At 44.3% G+C, this 18240-nt stretch overlaps 1 protein-coding gene across 1 annotated transcript in view; it reads right to left on the bottom strand.

Moving 5' to 3' along the window:
* Positions 1-10577, bottom strand: part of LOC121634674 (trafficking regulator of GLUT4 1) — a 21930-nt gene extending 11353 nt beyond the window's left edge. The window contains exon 1 of the mRNA XM_041977530.1: positions 10351-10577. The gene's annotated coding sequence lies outside the window, so the exon portion shown is untranslated. The remainder of the gene's footprint in view (positions 1-10350) is intronic.
* Between the last annotated feature and the right edge of the window lie 7663 nt (positions 10578-18240).

Raw genomic sequence — 18240 nt, 5'->3', positions numbered from 1 at the left:
CTGTCAAACCTTCCTGCATAATTTCACATATTTCAGTTCTGTGTCACAGACATCACCCCTGACTGAATCACTAAATCACCTGGAAGGGATTTAATTATTAATCTCTGAATGTTTTATACAGCTACAGTTCATTTACAAAATGAAATGTTCAACTAAAATTAACCTTCATTAAAATGTGATGTGCAGCAGGAAAAAATGTTCAGATTTTATTTTATTCCCAGTAGAAAATAAACAACATATCAGATGAAATGGAGACATTTCACCATGTGATGGAAAATATGAGCTGATAGTGAATCTGATGCAGCAACACGTTGGTAAAAAGTTGGATCGGAAGCAATGGAAGGCTGGAAAAGTAACTGGTACAAATCAGAAACAACTGGATGAGCATTTGACAACTAATCATGTTAATTGGCATCAGGTCAGTAACATGACTGGATATAAAAGGAGCATTTTAGAGAGGCAGAGTCTCTCAGATGGAAAGATGGACAGAGCTTCACCAACCTGAGACAAACTGGCTCTAAAAATTCTGGAACAATTTCAGAAAAATGTTCCTTAGACCATCTACAGTGTGTAACATCATCTACAGATTAACAGAATCTGGAGGAATCTCTGTGTGCATGGGACAAAGCTGGATGCTGGCGATCTTCTGCATTAAAAGCATACGTGATTCTCTACTGGAAACTAGGGCTGTCCCGATCCACTACCAGGATATCTGGCCGATGTCTGTTAAAAAACGTGGATTGGATTGGAGTGCGTCAAAATTTACCAATCCATGCGTGCCAATCCAGGAAATCCATTCCAGCTTTTCTTTCAAACAGTTCTTCCTGACTGGGCCACACTGCATGCATAGCCCACGTGATCACAACAGAGTGAGTGTCAAGGACAAGAAAAACTTGGATAATGTCAGCTGTTTGGGAATATTTTTCTCGGAAATCTGAGAAAGATACAACTGCGGAATGCAAAAAGTGTAATGCACAATTTCATGTGGTGGCACGGAGACCAGAAGATTCAACACGTCTAACCTCAATAAGCACTTGAAAATCATCATGTAGAGCTACATGAGTATTTTCTCGATACCTTCACAGCGAAGAAAGAACCAACCACTAGCTCACTCAAACAACCAACATTGTCAGAGTCATTTGCAAGGCATGATAAACTTCCATGGGACGGTAAAAGAGCATTAGGGATAAGCCGAAAGATTGCAGAGTTTATTGGGCTTGATGACCAGCCACCGTCAGTGGTGAGTAATTTTGGATTTTGATGTTTAATTGAGCACCTCAGACCTCACTACATTATCCCCAGGTGCCATTACTCAAAGTTCTTCAGCAGATGCACAACTAAGTTAGGCAGTGTATTGCTGCACAGGTGGAAAAAACTAATGCTCTTAGTTTCACGACCAATATTTGGAGCTCAGACCACCATTTGTTGTCATTGTTAAGTCTGACCGTGCATTAGGTCAGTCCTGACTTTACACTGAAAAGAGTTATGTTACTTGCAAGCAAGTTCAGAGGCTCACATACAGCTAATGCGATCATGAACGCCACGCAAGATATGCTGCAGGACTGGAAGTTAGACAAACAGAAGGTCCACGTTGTTATTTTTTTTTTTTTTAAGATAATGCAGCCAATATGAAAAAGCAAAGAATCAACTAAATGTGCCAAGCTTGGAATGTTTTGTGCACAGTCTACAGCTGGTAGTCCATGAAGCAGTCTTGTGGTTGAAGCTCCATCACTACAACAGCATGGCTTCACAGGAGAAGAGTCCAGCTGCTGAACTGGCCTGCCTGCAGTCCAGACCTTTCACCAATGCACAACATCTGGAGCATCATGGAAGCAGAAATCCAGCAACCAAGGTCCAGGACTGTAGAGCAGCTAGAATCCTGCATCAGACCAGAATGGGACAACATTCCTCTCCTAGAACTCCAGCAACTGGTCTCCTCACTTCCCAGACGTTTCCAGACAGTTGTCAGAAGAAGAGGAGATGCTACACCATGCTGAACATCACCCTGGAACTACTTTTTACACCGTGCTGAACATCACCCTGTAACTACTTTTTACACCATGCTGAACATCACCCTGGAACTACTTTTTACACCGTGCTGAACATCACCCTGGAACTACTTTTTACACCGTGCTGAACATCACCCTGGAACTACTTTTTACACCGTGCTGAACATCACCCTGGAACTACTTTTTACACCGTGCTGAACATCACCCTGGAACTACTTTTTACACCGTGCTGAACATCACCCTGGAACTACTTTTTACATCGTGCTGAACATCACCCTGGAACTACTTTTTACACCATGCTGAACATCACCCTGGAACTACTTTTTACACCGTGCTGAACATCACCCTGGAACTACTTTTTACACCGTGCTGAACATCACCCTGGAACTACTTTTTACACCGCGCTGAACATCACCCTGGAACTACTTTTTACACCGCGCTGAACATCACCCTGGAACTACTTTTTACACCGTGCTGAACATCACCCTGGAACTACTTTTTACACCGCGCTGAACATCACCCTGGAACTACTTTTTACACCGTGCTGAACATCACCCTGGAACTACTTTTTACACCGCGCTGAACATCACCCTGGAACTACTTTTTACAGACGTGTTGCTGCATTAGATTCACTATCAGCTCATATTTTCCATCAAATGTTGAAATGTCTGAGTTTCATTATCTGACATATTGTTTGTCTTCTAGTGGGAATGAAATATTACTTGCTGAGATGTGGAAATCACTGAATTCTGTTTTTATTTTTCTTACAAAACAGTATTGCAAATTAACTGGAACCTGTGGTTAGACTAACCAACACAGAATTAGATTAAAGGTCTTCTAACTGCATTTTTATGTGATGAAATTCATCTTAAATAGTTGCTTTAAGAAGTTTACATACATGAATCTGGCTGGTATTAAAACAAATATTTATTTATCTCAGCACATCTCCCACATAAAGGAGAGCTTCTGCAACTGTTTGATCAGCAGTGGTTTCATAAAGACCTCGGATCGATGGCCGGATTCATTGATCTGAGCTGCAGGTCTGGAGAAAGCTCCGTCGCAGCTCTTACACCCTGAGTATTGTAATGAGCTGCCAGCAGGTGATTGATTAGCGGTATCATCCCTCCCTGAGGGCCGAACACTGCAGCGCTGCTTGGCTCTCACAGTCCGGTCTGACTCAGTGTGTTCCTGCACTGCAGATTAAAACCAAACACAAGTTGTTGTGGAACGTATTAACAGAATAATCCTCAGATCAGCCGCTGAACACAGAAGTTACAGGTTCGTGCTGCTGAAGATGTTTCATCACACAGCTGCAGCAGTGGGATGATTGACAGGGACTGATGTTACTGAGCCCCCTTCAGTATCACGATCGGGTGTTTTCAGACCACATGAAGCTTAATCTAACTCTACTACAGCTGGTTGAAGCTCATCCAACATCTGTTACTGTTTCCAGTTGTTCACTGGTCCAGGTTCCTCGTGAAGTCTTAAAAGATGGACAGCAATTTAACTCTTAAAACTCTAAGCAAGTTTTTGTTATTTCTGTCTTTTATATATATATATATATATATATATATATATATATATATATATATATATAAACCAACCTGTAGAAGCTGGAGCTTTTAATCCAGTCAGCATGCAGACATGTTTTCAGGACAGCCTCAGTTGTCAGATTATGAGGCTAAAAAATAAAATGAATGTATCAATAGATATAGCAGCATAAAGGCCGACCAGAAGAAGAAAACAGAATTTATTACTAACAGAACTTTGTAGAAATAACACACAGATCAACAGTGACCAAGCCTTTTCTTATCTGCATCATTTTCTCAAGTCTTGGCTTTCAAGAGAAAAATATTGGCATTGAAACAAACTGGACCGGAGATTCACACCTAATTTTCCAGTCGGCCTAACAGGAAGTTCTGGTCAACTGTGTCTAAAGCAGCTCTGAGCTCTACCAGAACCAGAACCGACCTTCTGTTGCTGACTGGGTTTAGATAGATGTTGTTTAGGACTTTTACAAGAAAGGTTTTGGCTAACAACCATGCTGCCGTAAAGCACAGAGAAAGTATGTGGGCAGTGGCGTTTGAGTTACTGGAAACTCCAAAATGTTAGAAACAGAAGCAGCTGGAGAGTAATAAACTGTCGAGGTTCTTGTTGTGGAAGCAGTTATGAAGCTGACGAAGGCCTCGGGGGAAATCATTTCACACTGCTGGACAGAGCAGCTGGTCACATCAGGAGGTGGGATCACTGATTTTACTCCTACCGGGTCAGTTTTACAAGAAGAAATCCAGCTGAGTGAATTAAGAGCTGCAGGCAGGGAGTCAGTTTACAGAGAAGCTCATCATGTTCATCTGCTCTGAGCTGATGGACATGACCTCAGCAGCTCCAGGAAAAAATCCTGTCAGATGTGTGAAACACCTGCAGAGCAACGTAATCTCACATTTATCAACCAATACACGTTTATTTGTTTATGTGACCATGTATGACTCGTTACCAGACACCTGCTCTGACATTAGGATATTATCTCTCTTTGTGTCAATCATTTGTGCTGGAGATGCACTCCCAAAGGCTCAGCACTGTGGCCAAACTTTCAGACTAGAACAGGAATCAGCCTATAACCCCACAGGCACTAGGCATGATGTCTGCATCACTTCATTGGCCTCTCTTCTTATCCTGATGCTCCCATCAATCTGGAACAGGGTAAACCTGGACTCATCAGACCACATGACCTTCCATTGCTCCAGAATCCAGTCCTTTTGCTTCCTAGCAAACTGAAGCCTTTTTCTCTGGTTATCCTCACTGATTAGTGGTTTTCTTATAGCTACACAGCTGTTCAGTCCCAGTCCCTTGAGTTCTTTCAGATAGTTCATGTGGAAATCTTGTTACTTTCACTATTAAACATAACCCTGAGTTCTACTGTTGTTTTTCTTCTGTGTAATTTCACCAAACGTTTAGGTGATCAGGTTAGAATCGCTTCTTTTGGGCAGTATTTTGTCTGATTTAGGGTATATGGCACAGGTTTTTGTGAATTCAGTGTGTTCAGTGTGTAATACTTGTAATAGGTTGGCAGAACACTATATATATATATATATATATATTTTTTTTTTTGCATAACCTTTGAAACAACTTCAGTCCAGCTCAATACTAACAAACATTCAAAGATTTTATCCTTTTAGATTCCAGTTTGCTGACTTCATCTCACAAAAAAACAAAAAACAAACCATAAATATGCATTATTTCCCATAAAACAGATTTGAGGGGGCTGGGGAATTATTTCCAAATCACTCATGGACATATTGAGGATTTGCCAAAAGATTAACTTTGATGCAAAATTATTTTACGTGTAGCACCAAATTAAAAATTTTAATTGCCCTGAATAGTTGTTATATGAAAAATAATTAATTTTATTCATAAAACTATTAGCATGATGTAATCAAAGTGGCATTAAGGGGTTGAAATTCTAATTATTATTCAGTATGTGATTGTTCAAATCGGATGTTTAACAACAGATTTAAACCAAACAAAGAAGAAAATAATTTATCCGTTATGTTTTGATTTTGAAAGTGGATGTTTTTGTCCTTAATGACTTAAGAGGGTGGTAAATTTTAAATTTAATGCTACCCAAAAATTAATTATGCATCAAAGTAAAAAATTCAGGTAATTATTAACATGTTTATGGCAGATTCAGAAATAATCTCCTGGCCACCAAAGTTTAGTTTTATGGAAAATACAGCAAATTTTTTCCTTTATCATAAAAAACTACAGTAACAGGAAGTCATCAAAATCCCCTAAATCTTTTAATGTTTGGTAGTTTTGAGCAGGGCTGAAGTTGTCTAAGATATTTATGCAGGAAAAATATCAGAAAAATATGAATCTGTTAAACTTTAATAGCAGTTTTAGAAAGCTCTCATTTTTGTCTTTATTGACTTTGTGGGAGTTGAGAGACAGCTCATTTCAGCAGTTTGGGTCTTAATTGTCGAATCTCACAATAATTAACCTGTTGTCGCTTTTGTTCCTCTTACAGCGGATTAGTGACGCAGTGTTGGACATTAAGGTGTCCAGGTGTGACGGGATGGAGGGATGGAAAAGTCATCAGAGTGTATTTCAGCAGCATAAAGAGTCTGAGCTTTGATTATGTTAATTTCAGATTAAATCAGTCATTTTCTGTGGCTTTTAGGGTGTAACTGAAATATTTCATCTTTTTGTTTTGATCTTTGTATTTAATTTGTTTTGGATGAATATAGCGCCTCATTTTCCTGCCAAAGTTTATCTGCAAACAAGGTTCTTTTCCCATCAGACTCACTTCATAAAAATACTTTTATTATTAAATCCAGGTATAAATGCTTATACTCTAATTTTTTTCTGCTCCTCTGAATTAGGCTGTAAAGGTGATGGCAACCTCCAGTAACCTGTTATTTATGTTTGACAAAAATCCAAGTTATTGTAAATATTTTTATTCGTGTCCAGAATAAATCCCACTAACATTAGAGCTGATTAACAAACATAAAAGTTAATTGTGTTAGTGTTAAATTGTTCAAACTTTCTTTTCTTTTAAAAAAAAGAGCAAAGAAATAAAATACATATACACCTAAAGAACAGTTTCGGTTGATCTTTATGTGGCAGACAAAGACGTCGCCATCTGTACAACCCCGTCCTGGCATAGATGAAGTTTCTCATTATAGGGGCCCTATTCTGCTATCTGGACGTTTCTGAGCTTTCTACAGTGTTATGGTGTTGAATACTCATCAGACAAGCGAACTGTGCTGTTTTTCATCACATAAACGCATGTTGAGGCAGAACTTCTGCCTCACACTGAGCAGAGTTGTGAGGCACTTCTGCCACAGAAGACTTCACAGTGGACACTGCAATGTTTTCAGTATCAACATGTCACAAGAAATGCTTCTTTGGCTGTGAGGGAAAGCTGCACTTGTTTAAATTCCTGAAGGAAACAATGGTTCCTTCAGGAATGGAGTTTGTTTTTGAGAGCCAGCCCAAGATGCACCAACATTTACATTTGTGACCGGCACTTCACCAAAGACTGCTGGATGAATAAGGGCCAGTACAACGAGGGATCTACTACCATGCTTAAGCTGAAAGGAGGGTCTGTTCCTACAATCAAGGACCACGTCTCTGATCCTGAGCCACAAGCTGTAAGTAAAACAAATAAGTTGCCTTTTTTTTTTAATAGTATGTGAGCAACAGTCAAACTAAAGGAATTAACCCATGCCTACTTTACTTGATCACTACCAGCAGGTAACACACATGTAATGATGACCAGAAAGTTAGTGATCAATACTGTAGATGGAAATGCTACAGACATAGCAACCAGGCTAAAAACATCCTGCAGATTAGCCACGTAAAACAACTGATTACATAGAGAGGCTGGAAATAAAGCTAATCAAAATGAATGAAAGTGTTAGCAAATAGCATCATTAGCTTATCTATTTCTTGGCATGAGACGTTTTCCACCTGTTAGCATTGTGGTACAATTGCCAAATGTACACCTATTAACAGGGGCATGTACAAATATATAAGGTGAGTGAAGGATGGTAAACAATGTTGTATGGGACTAAAGCTGGTAAGCAGAGTATTTACCAAACAGATATTTCCTGCTGCATTCCTTGCTGCAGGTTGCTGAGGTGTTCACTCTTGTTTTTGGGCTCAAACATGTACGGCTGTATATTTTGTGTCGACATTGTTTAGAGTATTTATATTACTCCAGTGTGTTTACGAGTTCTGCTGGCGTTTCTATGACGAAAACAGTTAATGTGCATGCTTCCAACAGCTACTCGTGGCAGTTGACCAATCAGAGGCAGCCTACATCAGGGGGAGGTGGGGCTCAGGGCGGAAGGGTCTACGGAGAGGATCAATATAAAATAAATAAAATGCTGGTTTAATTCCTGCCCCTGTGGACTCACATATTAAAATAAATTAGCCTGAAAAGAGCATAATAGAGCCACTTTAAGTCTGACATAACTGTGCTAATCTATATTGCACATAAAGACCCAGACTCCAGAAGTAATCCCCGCCTTGGCCTGGACGAAGCTTCTAATGAAGGATGCAATTACCGAACTAATTAACATTTTTCTTGTTCTCACCACCATGAGAAGAACAAAGCTCTTAGTACCAGGTCAGTTATGCAAATTAGTTGATTACCTCATTTAGCGACTTCTAGGACAGCCAATAGCTACTTTTCTCAATGAGGAGTTGGAACGAGTGTTACCAGTGGATTACATTCTTTTGTAAACTATTTAGCAGCTCATTACCTCCCACATTAGTATCTAACGCTCTCACCATAGACTGTATATAAAAGATGGAGGGAGCCTCCGTGACGTCACCCGTAGGTTTCTGAAGAGCAAAAGTGAAGCTCATTGGGCGTTCCCACTGTCGCCATCTTGGTAGCGTAACGGGTGTTAGTCCCGGAAAATCCAAAAATGGGCAAAGAGCTGGAGCTGAGAGGGGGACTGGGAAGGTGGGGATGGATGGTTGACAACCATCAAACTCCGAGCTGCCTGTAGCTAAGAGCTAAACAAGCTAACCCCGAGAAATGGTAGCTAACCAGCTAACGGAGGTAGGCGGGCTAAAGCTAAGGCGCATTGTTAATCGGCTAAAAACCACGTTTGTGCTGCATTCTCCCTTTTTTCTGCAGTTATTGTATACCTGTCAATCAAAAGGACACACCCCTAATTATGCCAAATTTCAAGATTAAATAACATCCAAAGCTAACACTAAGACCATGTGGTGCCACATTATCAGCTAATGCTGAGACCACAGGCTCTCACATTATGATCTACTGCTAAGACAATGCTCCCCGCATATTAGCAGCTAATGCTAATACTGCAATCTCCCACATTAGCAGCTAACACTAAGACTGTAGGCTCTCACATTAGCTGCTAATGCTGTGACTGCGGGCTCCCACATTAGGATGCTAAGACCTCGGGCTCTCATATTAGGATCTAATGCTTAGACCGTGGGTTCTCACATTAGCAACTACTTCTAAGACCGCAAGCTCCCACATTAGCAGCTAGCACTAAGATCGTGTGGTGCCACATTAGCAGCTAATACTAAGACCATAGGCTCTCACATTAGTAGCTAGTGCTAAGACTGTTCTTCCCACATTAGCAGCTAACACTAAAATCTGATTATTACAGTAATCTGATAACTCCTACTTATCAGATTTTGATGCTCATATAAACAGACTCAGTGTTTTACAAAAATAGTTACCTGAGAACATCTTTAAGAAAAACTGGTGTTACATACATCTGTAAAATGATTCAGGAAATTAGTGGTGATTCAGCCCTAAATACTGAACCTAGTGGGCTGTGAATACATGTAAAACAAGCACTTATATATAATCTGTCTAACTGGTGGGGCTGGAATGAGTCATACACTATCTAATCCACCTCTGTAGCCCTCTAACCCAGGAATGTTCTGGTCCTGGAGGGACCTGCTATAACCAGACCAGCTAGCAGCTCGTGGGTCTTTTATTTCCTTCTCCTTCTGTTGTCTAACATGAATCTGTTTTCTTTGTGCTGATAAAAAAAATCAGAAAGAAAAAGCTTCCAGGAAGTTAATTACTTCCAGTCTGCTGGTCAGAGAGTTTATCTCCTCCTCTTCATCACTGATTACAGAGTAGATTTTGGAGGCAGCCATGTTGCTGCAGCTTCACTTTAATCCAGTTGAACCTTGTTAAGTTGAGCTCATTTACATAAAAGCTGCAGGATCCAGTTTGACATTACATTAAATGTTTGAGTAGATTTAATAAAAAAATAAATTAGTCATTTTTAACCTTTTAAAACAAAACATGTCCTCTTTAGTACTTCATTATCTTTCAGTCTGTCCTGTTGGAAAAAACATTGAATTTTTAATCAAGATAAAGAACTATATTAGCATTTCTTTTCATCTTTTCATCAGACTCAGATGTTTTTCTGCACATCAAAACAGAATTAAAATGTTTTCTTTTTTCATGACCTGAGCAAACCAAGAAATCAGCCGTGGCTGCAGCCAAGTCATCACATTCTCTTCTAGTGTCTATCCTGGAAGTGATGCCCGGCTCTTTGCAGGGTTTTCTAGAAAAGCAGCAGAGCTGGAAACATAACAGAAATATTCTCGCTTGTGCAGAAAATAACTGATTCAGTCTGCAAAGCAGCAGAGACCGAGCAGCTTTGTTTTATTCATAGCGAACCCACCGAACCCACACTCTCTGGACCCACAAATGCACCACATTCATCAGCATCACAGGCAGACAAAAGGCAGGAGGGAAGCGTGGTGCAGCTGACACACCCACCACGTTTTACACACCAACACGGGAAATGAAAGATTTCCAACATGAGGAGCTCACCTGGTCTCAGTCCACAGTGAGCAGCAGGGTGAGGTTCATGGTGTCTCTGCAGGAGCTCCAGGAGGTCTGATCCAGGTCCAGTGTTGTAGGACGGAGCGGAAAAATGAAAAGGAAAATAAATCTGATAGAGGAAGGAAGTCTGAGGTGAATAAAGGTTTGATAAACAGAAAATAAGATGGAGTCTCTATTCAGTGATGGTTTGATTTCTGATGCAGAGTCGCTGCAGCAGCTCCGTCTGCTTCACTGCAAGAAATGAGAGGGGAGGGAGGAGAGCGTGTGTGTGCACATGTGTGTGTGTGTGTAGGAGGTAGTATTTGCAGTACAGTTGCAGCTTTCTTCTCCATCTTCTCCTCATTTTAAAGTCAGTTCAAAACCTGCTATAGTGGATTCAGTTCTGTTCATGCAGCAGTGACGATGCTCTGGTTCCGCTCCATCAGAACCTCCATCAGAACCTCCATCAGAACCTCCTTCAGAACCTCCATCAAGTGGACACATCTTGATTTGCTGCTGCAGGATTTTTATTATATGCTTGAAAGTGGATTAATGTTTAGATTTTAACCTTCAGGGTAAAATATGTCATAGAGGAAAATGACCACCGTCCACTTTATCAGCTCCACATGTTCAACTTCCTGCTAAAACTAATTATGTAATCAGCCAACCACATGGCAGCTAGAGGTGGGAATCTTCAGGAAGATGTAATTATAAATCGACTTAACTACAACAGCTTTCCCAGTGAAAATATGTATCATGGTCTCTCATATTTTTTGTGACAAACAAAATAGAAGAAAACATGCTCATCTATTGGTTAATTCAAGATGACTTCTGTTTCCACCACATCAGAGTAAAACATAGAAGCTGTTCACCATGCATAGAGGGTTCCACCCCAAATCCACCATCTAGGCTCTGTTCAGCACAAAGAGCGAGTCAGAGGACTAGTGAGCATCAGGACCACTATCCAAGATGAAGCATCTAAGCTCCATAAATACATCAGGAAGATGGCCCAAGGGAAGAAGCACTTAGTGAAGGCCTCAGAAAGTGGAAACTGGAGGAAAAAAGAGTTGGAGGAACCATCATGGGAGGAGAACCCCTGCATGGGATGTACCATCGGCAGATAGCTGAAGTGGTGGATATGAACAAGTCCCTCCAATGGTTAGAGAGAGCTGGACGGAAGGACAGCACAGAGGTGCTAATCATGGCTGCACAGGAGCAATATAAGTCCAGAGTTCTTTACGATGAGGCGTGATTAACATACCCTGGACATCTCTCTCTTAACTTACCAAGACATTTAGGATCTGGTAAGCGGTACTACAAAGCTGGTAATTCAACCAAGGGTTTTCCCATCCTGATCAGAGCACGTTCACATAAAAGAGGCGGAGTTTGCAGTGTCTGACCAATCACAGACAAGGAGAAACACTGCAGAGCAGCCACTTCACCATGAAGAAGTAGTCAAGTATTCTTAAAATGAAGAATCAATACGCATCATCCAGGCCGAAATCAACACTGTTGCTGTAGCAACAACCAGGAAGGAATGCTGGCAGGAAAATTGCTGACTCTGTTAATGCATAAATTCAGAAGTTATACGATATTACTTAATCGGATAATATAAACTCATCCATCCATCCATCCATTTTCTTCCGCTTATCCGGAGTCGGGTCGCGGGGGCAGCTGCCTAAGCAGGGAAAACCAGAATTCCCTCTCCCCGGCCACATTCACCAGCTTATCCGAAGGGATCCCGAGGCGTTCCCAGGCCAGCCGAGAGATGTAGTCTGTCCAGCGTGTCCTGGGTCTGCCCCGGGGCCTCCTTCCGGTGGGACGTGCCCGGAACACCTCACCAGGGAGGCGTCCAGGAGGCATCCTAACCAGATGCCCGAGCCACCTCATCTGGCTCCTCTCGATGTGGAGGAGAAGCGGCTCTACTCTGAGCCCCTCCAGGATCACCGAGCTTCTCACCCTATCTCTAAGGGAGAGCCCGGCCACCCTGCGGAGGAAACTCATTTCGGCCGCTTGTATTCGAGATCTCGTTCTTTCGGTCATTACCCACAGCTCATGACCATAGGTGAGGATAGGAACGTAGATCGACCGGTAAATCGAGAGCTTTGCCTTTTGGCTCCGCTCTCTCTTCACCACGACAGACCGATGCAGAGCCCGCATCACTGCGGACGCCGCACCGATCCGCCTGTCGATCTCCCGCTCCATCCTTCCCTCACTCGTGAACAAGACCCCGAGATATGTGAACTCCTCCACTTGGGGCAGGACCCCATCGCAGACCCGGAGAGAGCACTCCACCCTTTTCTGGCTGAGGACCATGGTCTCGGACTTGGAGGTGCTGATTCGCATCCCAGCCGCTTCACACTAGGCTGCGAATCACTCCAGTGAGAGCTGAAGATCACGTCCCGATGAAGCCAACAGAACCACGTCATCCGCAAAGAGCAGAGACCCAATCCTGAGGCCACCGAACCGGATCCCCTCCACACCTCGGCTGCGCCTAGAAATTCTGTCCATAAAAGTTATGAACAGAATCGGTGACAAAGGACAGCCTTGGCGGAGTCCTACCCGCACTGGAAACGATTCTGATTTACTGCCGGCAATGCAGACCAAGCTCTGACACCGGTCGTACAGGGACCGGACAGCTCTTACAAGCGAGCCTGACACTCCATACTCCCGGAGTACCCCCCACAGAAGTCCCCGGGGAACGCGGTCAAATGCCTTTTCCAAATCCACAAAACACATGTAGATTGGTTAGGCAAACTCCCATGCCCCCTCAAAGACCCCAAAGGGGGGGTATAGCTGGTCCACTGTACCACGACCGGGACGAAAACCACACTGCTCCTCAATCCGAGGTTCGACTATCCGACGGACCCTCCTCTGCAGCACCCCTGAACAGACCTTACCGGGGAGGCTGAGAAGTGTGATCTCCCTGTAGTTGGAGCACACCCTCCGGTCCCCCTTTTTGAAGAGGGGGACCACCACCCCAGTCTGCCAGTCCAGGGGGACTGTCCCCGATATCCACGCGATGCTGCAGAGGCGTATCAACCAAGACAGCCCTACAGCATCCAGAGCCCCCGGGGCCTTGCCACCAAGGAGATTTTTAACCACCTCAGCGACCTCAGCCCCAGAGATAGGCGAGCCAGCACCAGCTACCCCAGACTCTGCTTCCTCACCAGAAGACGTGTTGGTGGGATTGAGGAGGTCTTCAAAGTATTCCCTCCACCGCCTCACAACGTCTCGAGTCGAGGTCAGCAGCCCCCCATCCCCACTGTACACAGTGTTGACGGAGCACTGCTTTCCCCTCCTGAGCCGCCGGATGGTGGACCAGAATCTCCTCGAAGCCGTCCGGAAGTCATTCTCCATGGCCTCTCCAAACTCCTCCCATGCCCGAGCTTTTGCCTTAGTGACCGCCGAAGCCGCGCTCCGCTTAGCCCGCCGATACCCATCAGCTGCCTCTGGAGTCCCACAGGCCAAAAAGGCCCAATAGGACTCCTTCTTCAGCTTGACGGCATCCCTTACGGCCGGTGTCCACCAACGAGTTCGGGGGTTACCACCACGACAGGCACCGACGACCTTACGGCCACAGCTGCGGCTGGCCGCCTCGACAACAGAGGCACGGAACACAGCCAATTCAGACTCAATGTCCCCCGCCTCACCCGGGACATGGTTGAAGCTCTGCCGGAGATGGGAGTTGAAACTCTTTCTGACAGGGGACTCTGCCAGACGTTCCCAGCAGACCCTCACAACATGCTTGGGCCTGCCAGGCCTGACCGGCATCCTCTCCCACCATCTGAGCCAACTCACCACCAGGTGGTGATCAGTTGACAGCTCCGCCCCTCTCTTCACCCGAGTGTCCAGGACATGCGGCCGCAAGTCCGACGACACGACTACAAAGTCAATCATCGAACTGCGGCCTAGAGTGTCTTGGTGCCAAGTGCACATGTGGACACTCTTATGTCTGAACAAGGTGTTGATTATGGACAATCCATGACGAGCACAGAAGTCCAACAACAAAACACCACTTGGATTCAGATCAGGGGGGCCGTTCCTCCCAATCACGCCCCTCCAGGTCTTGCTGTCATTGCCCACGTGAGCACTGAAGTCACCCAGCAGAACGAGGGAGTCCCCAGAAGGAGTGCTCTCCAACACCCCCCCAAGGACTCCGAAAAGGGTGGGTACTCTGAACTGCTATTTGGTGCATAGGCACAAACAACAGTCAGGACCCGTCCCCCCACCCGAAGGCGGAGGGAGGCTACCCTTTCGTCCACCGGGGTAAACCCCAACGTACAGGCGCCAAGTTGGGGGGCAATGAGCAGGCCTACACCTGCTCGGCGCCTCTCACCGGGAGCAACTCCAGAATGGAAGAGGGTCCAGCCCCTCTCGAGGGCAGTTGTTCCAGAGCCCAAGCCATGCGTCGAGGTGAGTCCAACTATATCAAACCGGAACCGCTCAACCTCGCGCACCAGCTCAGGGTCCTTCCCCGCCAGAGAGGTGACATTCCACGTCCCTAGAGCTAGCTTTTGCAGCCGAGGATCAGACCGCCAGGGTCCCCGCCTCTGGCAGCCGCCCAGCTCACAATGCACCCGACCCCTATGGCCCCTCCCGTAGGTGGTGGGCCCACGGGAGGAGAGGCCCATGTCTCCCTTTCGGGCTGAGCCTGACCGGGCCCCATGGGCAAAGGCCCGGCCACCAGGCGCTTGCCTCCGTGCCCCACCTCCAGGCCTGGCTCCAGAGGGGGGCCCCGGTGACCCACGTCCGGGCAAGGGAAGCCTTGGTCCTTGTTTTTTCATAATCATAAGGGTTGTGTGAGCCGCGCTTCGTCTGGTCCCTCCCCTCGACATCTGTTTGCCAATATAAACTCAATTTGACATTATTACGATGCAGACTTTGCCTCACTTTCCTTTTTATTTATAACCTCTGCAGGTTATTATCTTCATCTGACGTTTGTCTGAATGTCTGTTAGCAACATAATTCAGAGTTCAATGGATTTTGGTTAGATTTTCAGGAAATGTCAGAAATGGAATAAGGAAAAAGTGATGAGGTGATCCAGCTCACTGTCTGGATCCAAGAATTTGGTAAAAAAATAAATTAATTAATTAATTATAACATCTTCGTGAAGGTCTGCATTCTCAGTGCTTCTATTTTCCAATGAGTTCTTTAGAGGCTCGCACTCATGTAAGCGTGTTTGTGTTGGAATATTAATTCCTCACCATGATGGCATGAGTAGTTCTGATTCCATAAATTCATGGTTCTGTAGTTCTGCCATATGTGAGCATTATTATTAATTTCATTATTTCAGATGCAACCCTGGTGGAGCTTAAATAAGGGACTTGAGAACAATTCAAGAACAAGGACAGAAACATTCTTTAAAGTGCTCAGTGATAAGGCTTTATTTCTTCATCAAAAGAATGCATCTATCCCTAAAAACTCTTTCTCTCCTAAGCCTCCCTGAGCCATCCACCACCAACATTGATGATCGTTTAAAAATGGGCGGCCATTGGTGGTGTTGTTTTCATACACGCTGATCTCTTATCCAGAACATAATCTGCTCTGGAGCATATTAACCGTTCAGCGTAAGTTACCATGGTGATATACACCAGTAAGAAGTGAACCAGCATTGCTGTACAAAAAAACCCCAGGGTTAACGCTGAAGTTACCAGGATAAGAGAAAGTCCAGCTTAGTCTATCAGGCCTCAGGTCTACAACACCAGACAGGATCCCAGATCTACCGCACCATGCAGGATCCCAGTTCCCAGGTGCAAAGAGGCCCCTGAAACAATCCAGGACCCCACAGCAAAGTACAAGATACTGGCAGGCAAAGAGTACATGGAACACCATAACCAGGTAGCTGGCATAATGTTCAGAAACATCTGTATAGAATATGGACTGGAGACCTCTAGGTCACAGTGGGAAACACCTGCCAAGATGGTGGAGAATGAGAGGGCTAAGATCCTGTGGGACCTCCAGATACAGACCTAGAAAATGGTGGTGGTCAACCAACCAGACATTGTGATCATAGATGAGCAGCAAAGGCAAAGGAAAGCTGTAGTGATCAGTGTAGCCATCCCCAACGATGGAAATATCAGGAAAAAAGAAACATGAGAAAAAAGAGAAATAACAAGAACTCAAGGAAGAACTGGAGAAGGCCTGGAAGGTGACGGCAACAGTTGTACCAGTGGTCATTGGAGCACTGGGGGCCTTGTCCCCCCACACTGGAGAAGTGGCTTCAACAGGTACCTGGGGAAACATCAGACATCTCCAGAAGATCACAGTCCTAAGAACAACTAAGATCCTGCGTAGAACCTTTTAAGCTTCCAGGACTTGCGAGCTTGAGATGAACAGCCACCCAGCCCACCCAGGGGAGATGGTGGGTGAGGGAAGAGTGGAAATGAGGCTGATCAACATGTGGATATCTGGCCGCATCTCCTGCTGCTCATACTGGACAGATTCTGGTGAGAAATATATTAAATTTTACTCCAAAATAAGACCAAAACCCCAATGAATTGAATGTGTTTGGACCTTCCTTATAGAAAGGGTGAGAAGCTCAGTCATTCAAGAGGAGATCTGCATAGAAATGCTGCTTCTCTGCATCCCGAGAAACCAGATGAGATGGTTCAGGCACCTGGTCGGGATGGCTCCTGGGCTCCTCCCTGGGGAGGTGTTCCAGGTACATCCCACTGTGAGGAGACCCACGGGGACACACTGGAGGGACTAAGTGTCTTGGCTAGCCTGCGAACACCTCAGGATTTCCCCCAACAAGTGGCGGGGGGGAAAGAAGTCTGGCTTCTTTGCTAGACTGTTGCACCTGCGACCCAGTGCGAGGGAGGGATGGATGGATGGATGGATGGATGGATGGATGGATGGATGAATGAATGAATGAATGAATGAATGAATGAATGAATGAATGAATGAATGAATGAATGATCTGGACCCCCTCAGAGTTTTGTTATCATCATTATCATCACATGAAGAGACAGAACACAGACACACAATAAAAAACTACAGTTAGACGCAGGACCACCTCCGCACCCAGCTTCAGGACCAGGTCCAGACCTAGCTCCAGACCCAAGTCCAGGGCATGTTTTAATGACAGAAAAGCAGATTGTGATTCGGTTCCATTTGAAACAGAATATTTCTATATTTGAAGACTGGTTACAGCCTGGTTGGGAATTCTCAACAATATGGCTTCATTTTTCTGTATTTTCATCTCTGCTTCCAGATGATGGAGCAGAACATCGTTTTCATTTCCAGCTCTGTTTAGGCTGATCAGATGAAATCACATTTACACTCATGCACCATGTGATGAAGTCAAACCTCTGACATCTCTTATTGGACGTGCTGATTCTGAGTATTGTAACAGGAAGTGTTCTTTATGTTGAAGTATTTGTGTGTTTTTACCACCATCCAGTGGTCACAGTCAGGGCCTGCAGTTCAAACAAAAAAAAAAACTATCATCCAGTGACTAAACCTGTTGGTATCTTTATGTTTGTTTGTTTTTTTTTCTTCTAGTTTAAGTCCATTTTCACTAATTTCTGTCTATTTTTACAAATATCTATTTCTTCATCTTTAAAGCTGTTTTTGTTTGGCCTCTCTTTATGGTTCATATTGGTGTATTGTTTCTTTTTCTAAGGTTAAATGTTTTGGAATTAGCTTTTATTCTCACCTGCTTTTGCTTGATCTCATCGGCAGTTCATGATGTTTATTTACCTTTCTGGAGTGTGTGTGTGTATATATATGTGTGTGTGTGTGTGTGTGGGTGGGTGTGCGTGCGTGCGTGCGTGTGTGTGTGTGTGTAAATACACAAAACACGGATTTGCTCACGGTTTCTGATCAATTTAGATAATATCTGACACTTATTTTGACGGGAGACGCTCAACGGGATGTCATTTCCGGTTTGTTTGT

This window comes from Melanotaenia boesemani, chromosome 2, assembly GCF_017639745.1.
Source record: "Melanotaenia boesemani isolate fMelBoe1 chromosome 2, fMelBoe1.pri, whole genome shotgun sequence".
NCBI lineage: Eukaryota > Metazoa > Chordata > Actinopteri > Atheriniformes > Melanotaeniidae > Melanotaenia > Melanotaenia boesemani.
Note: the sequence above shows the minus strand (reverse complement) of the source record. Positions and strands in the feature narration are given on the sequence as shown.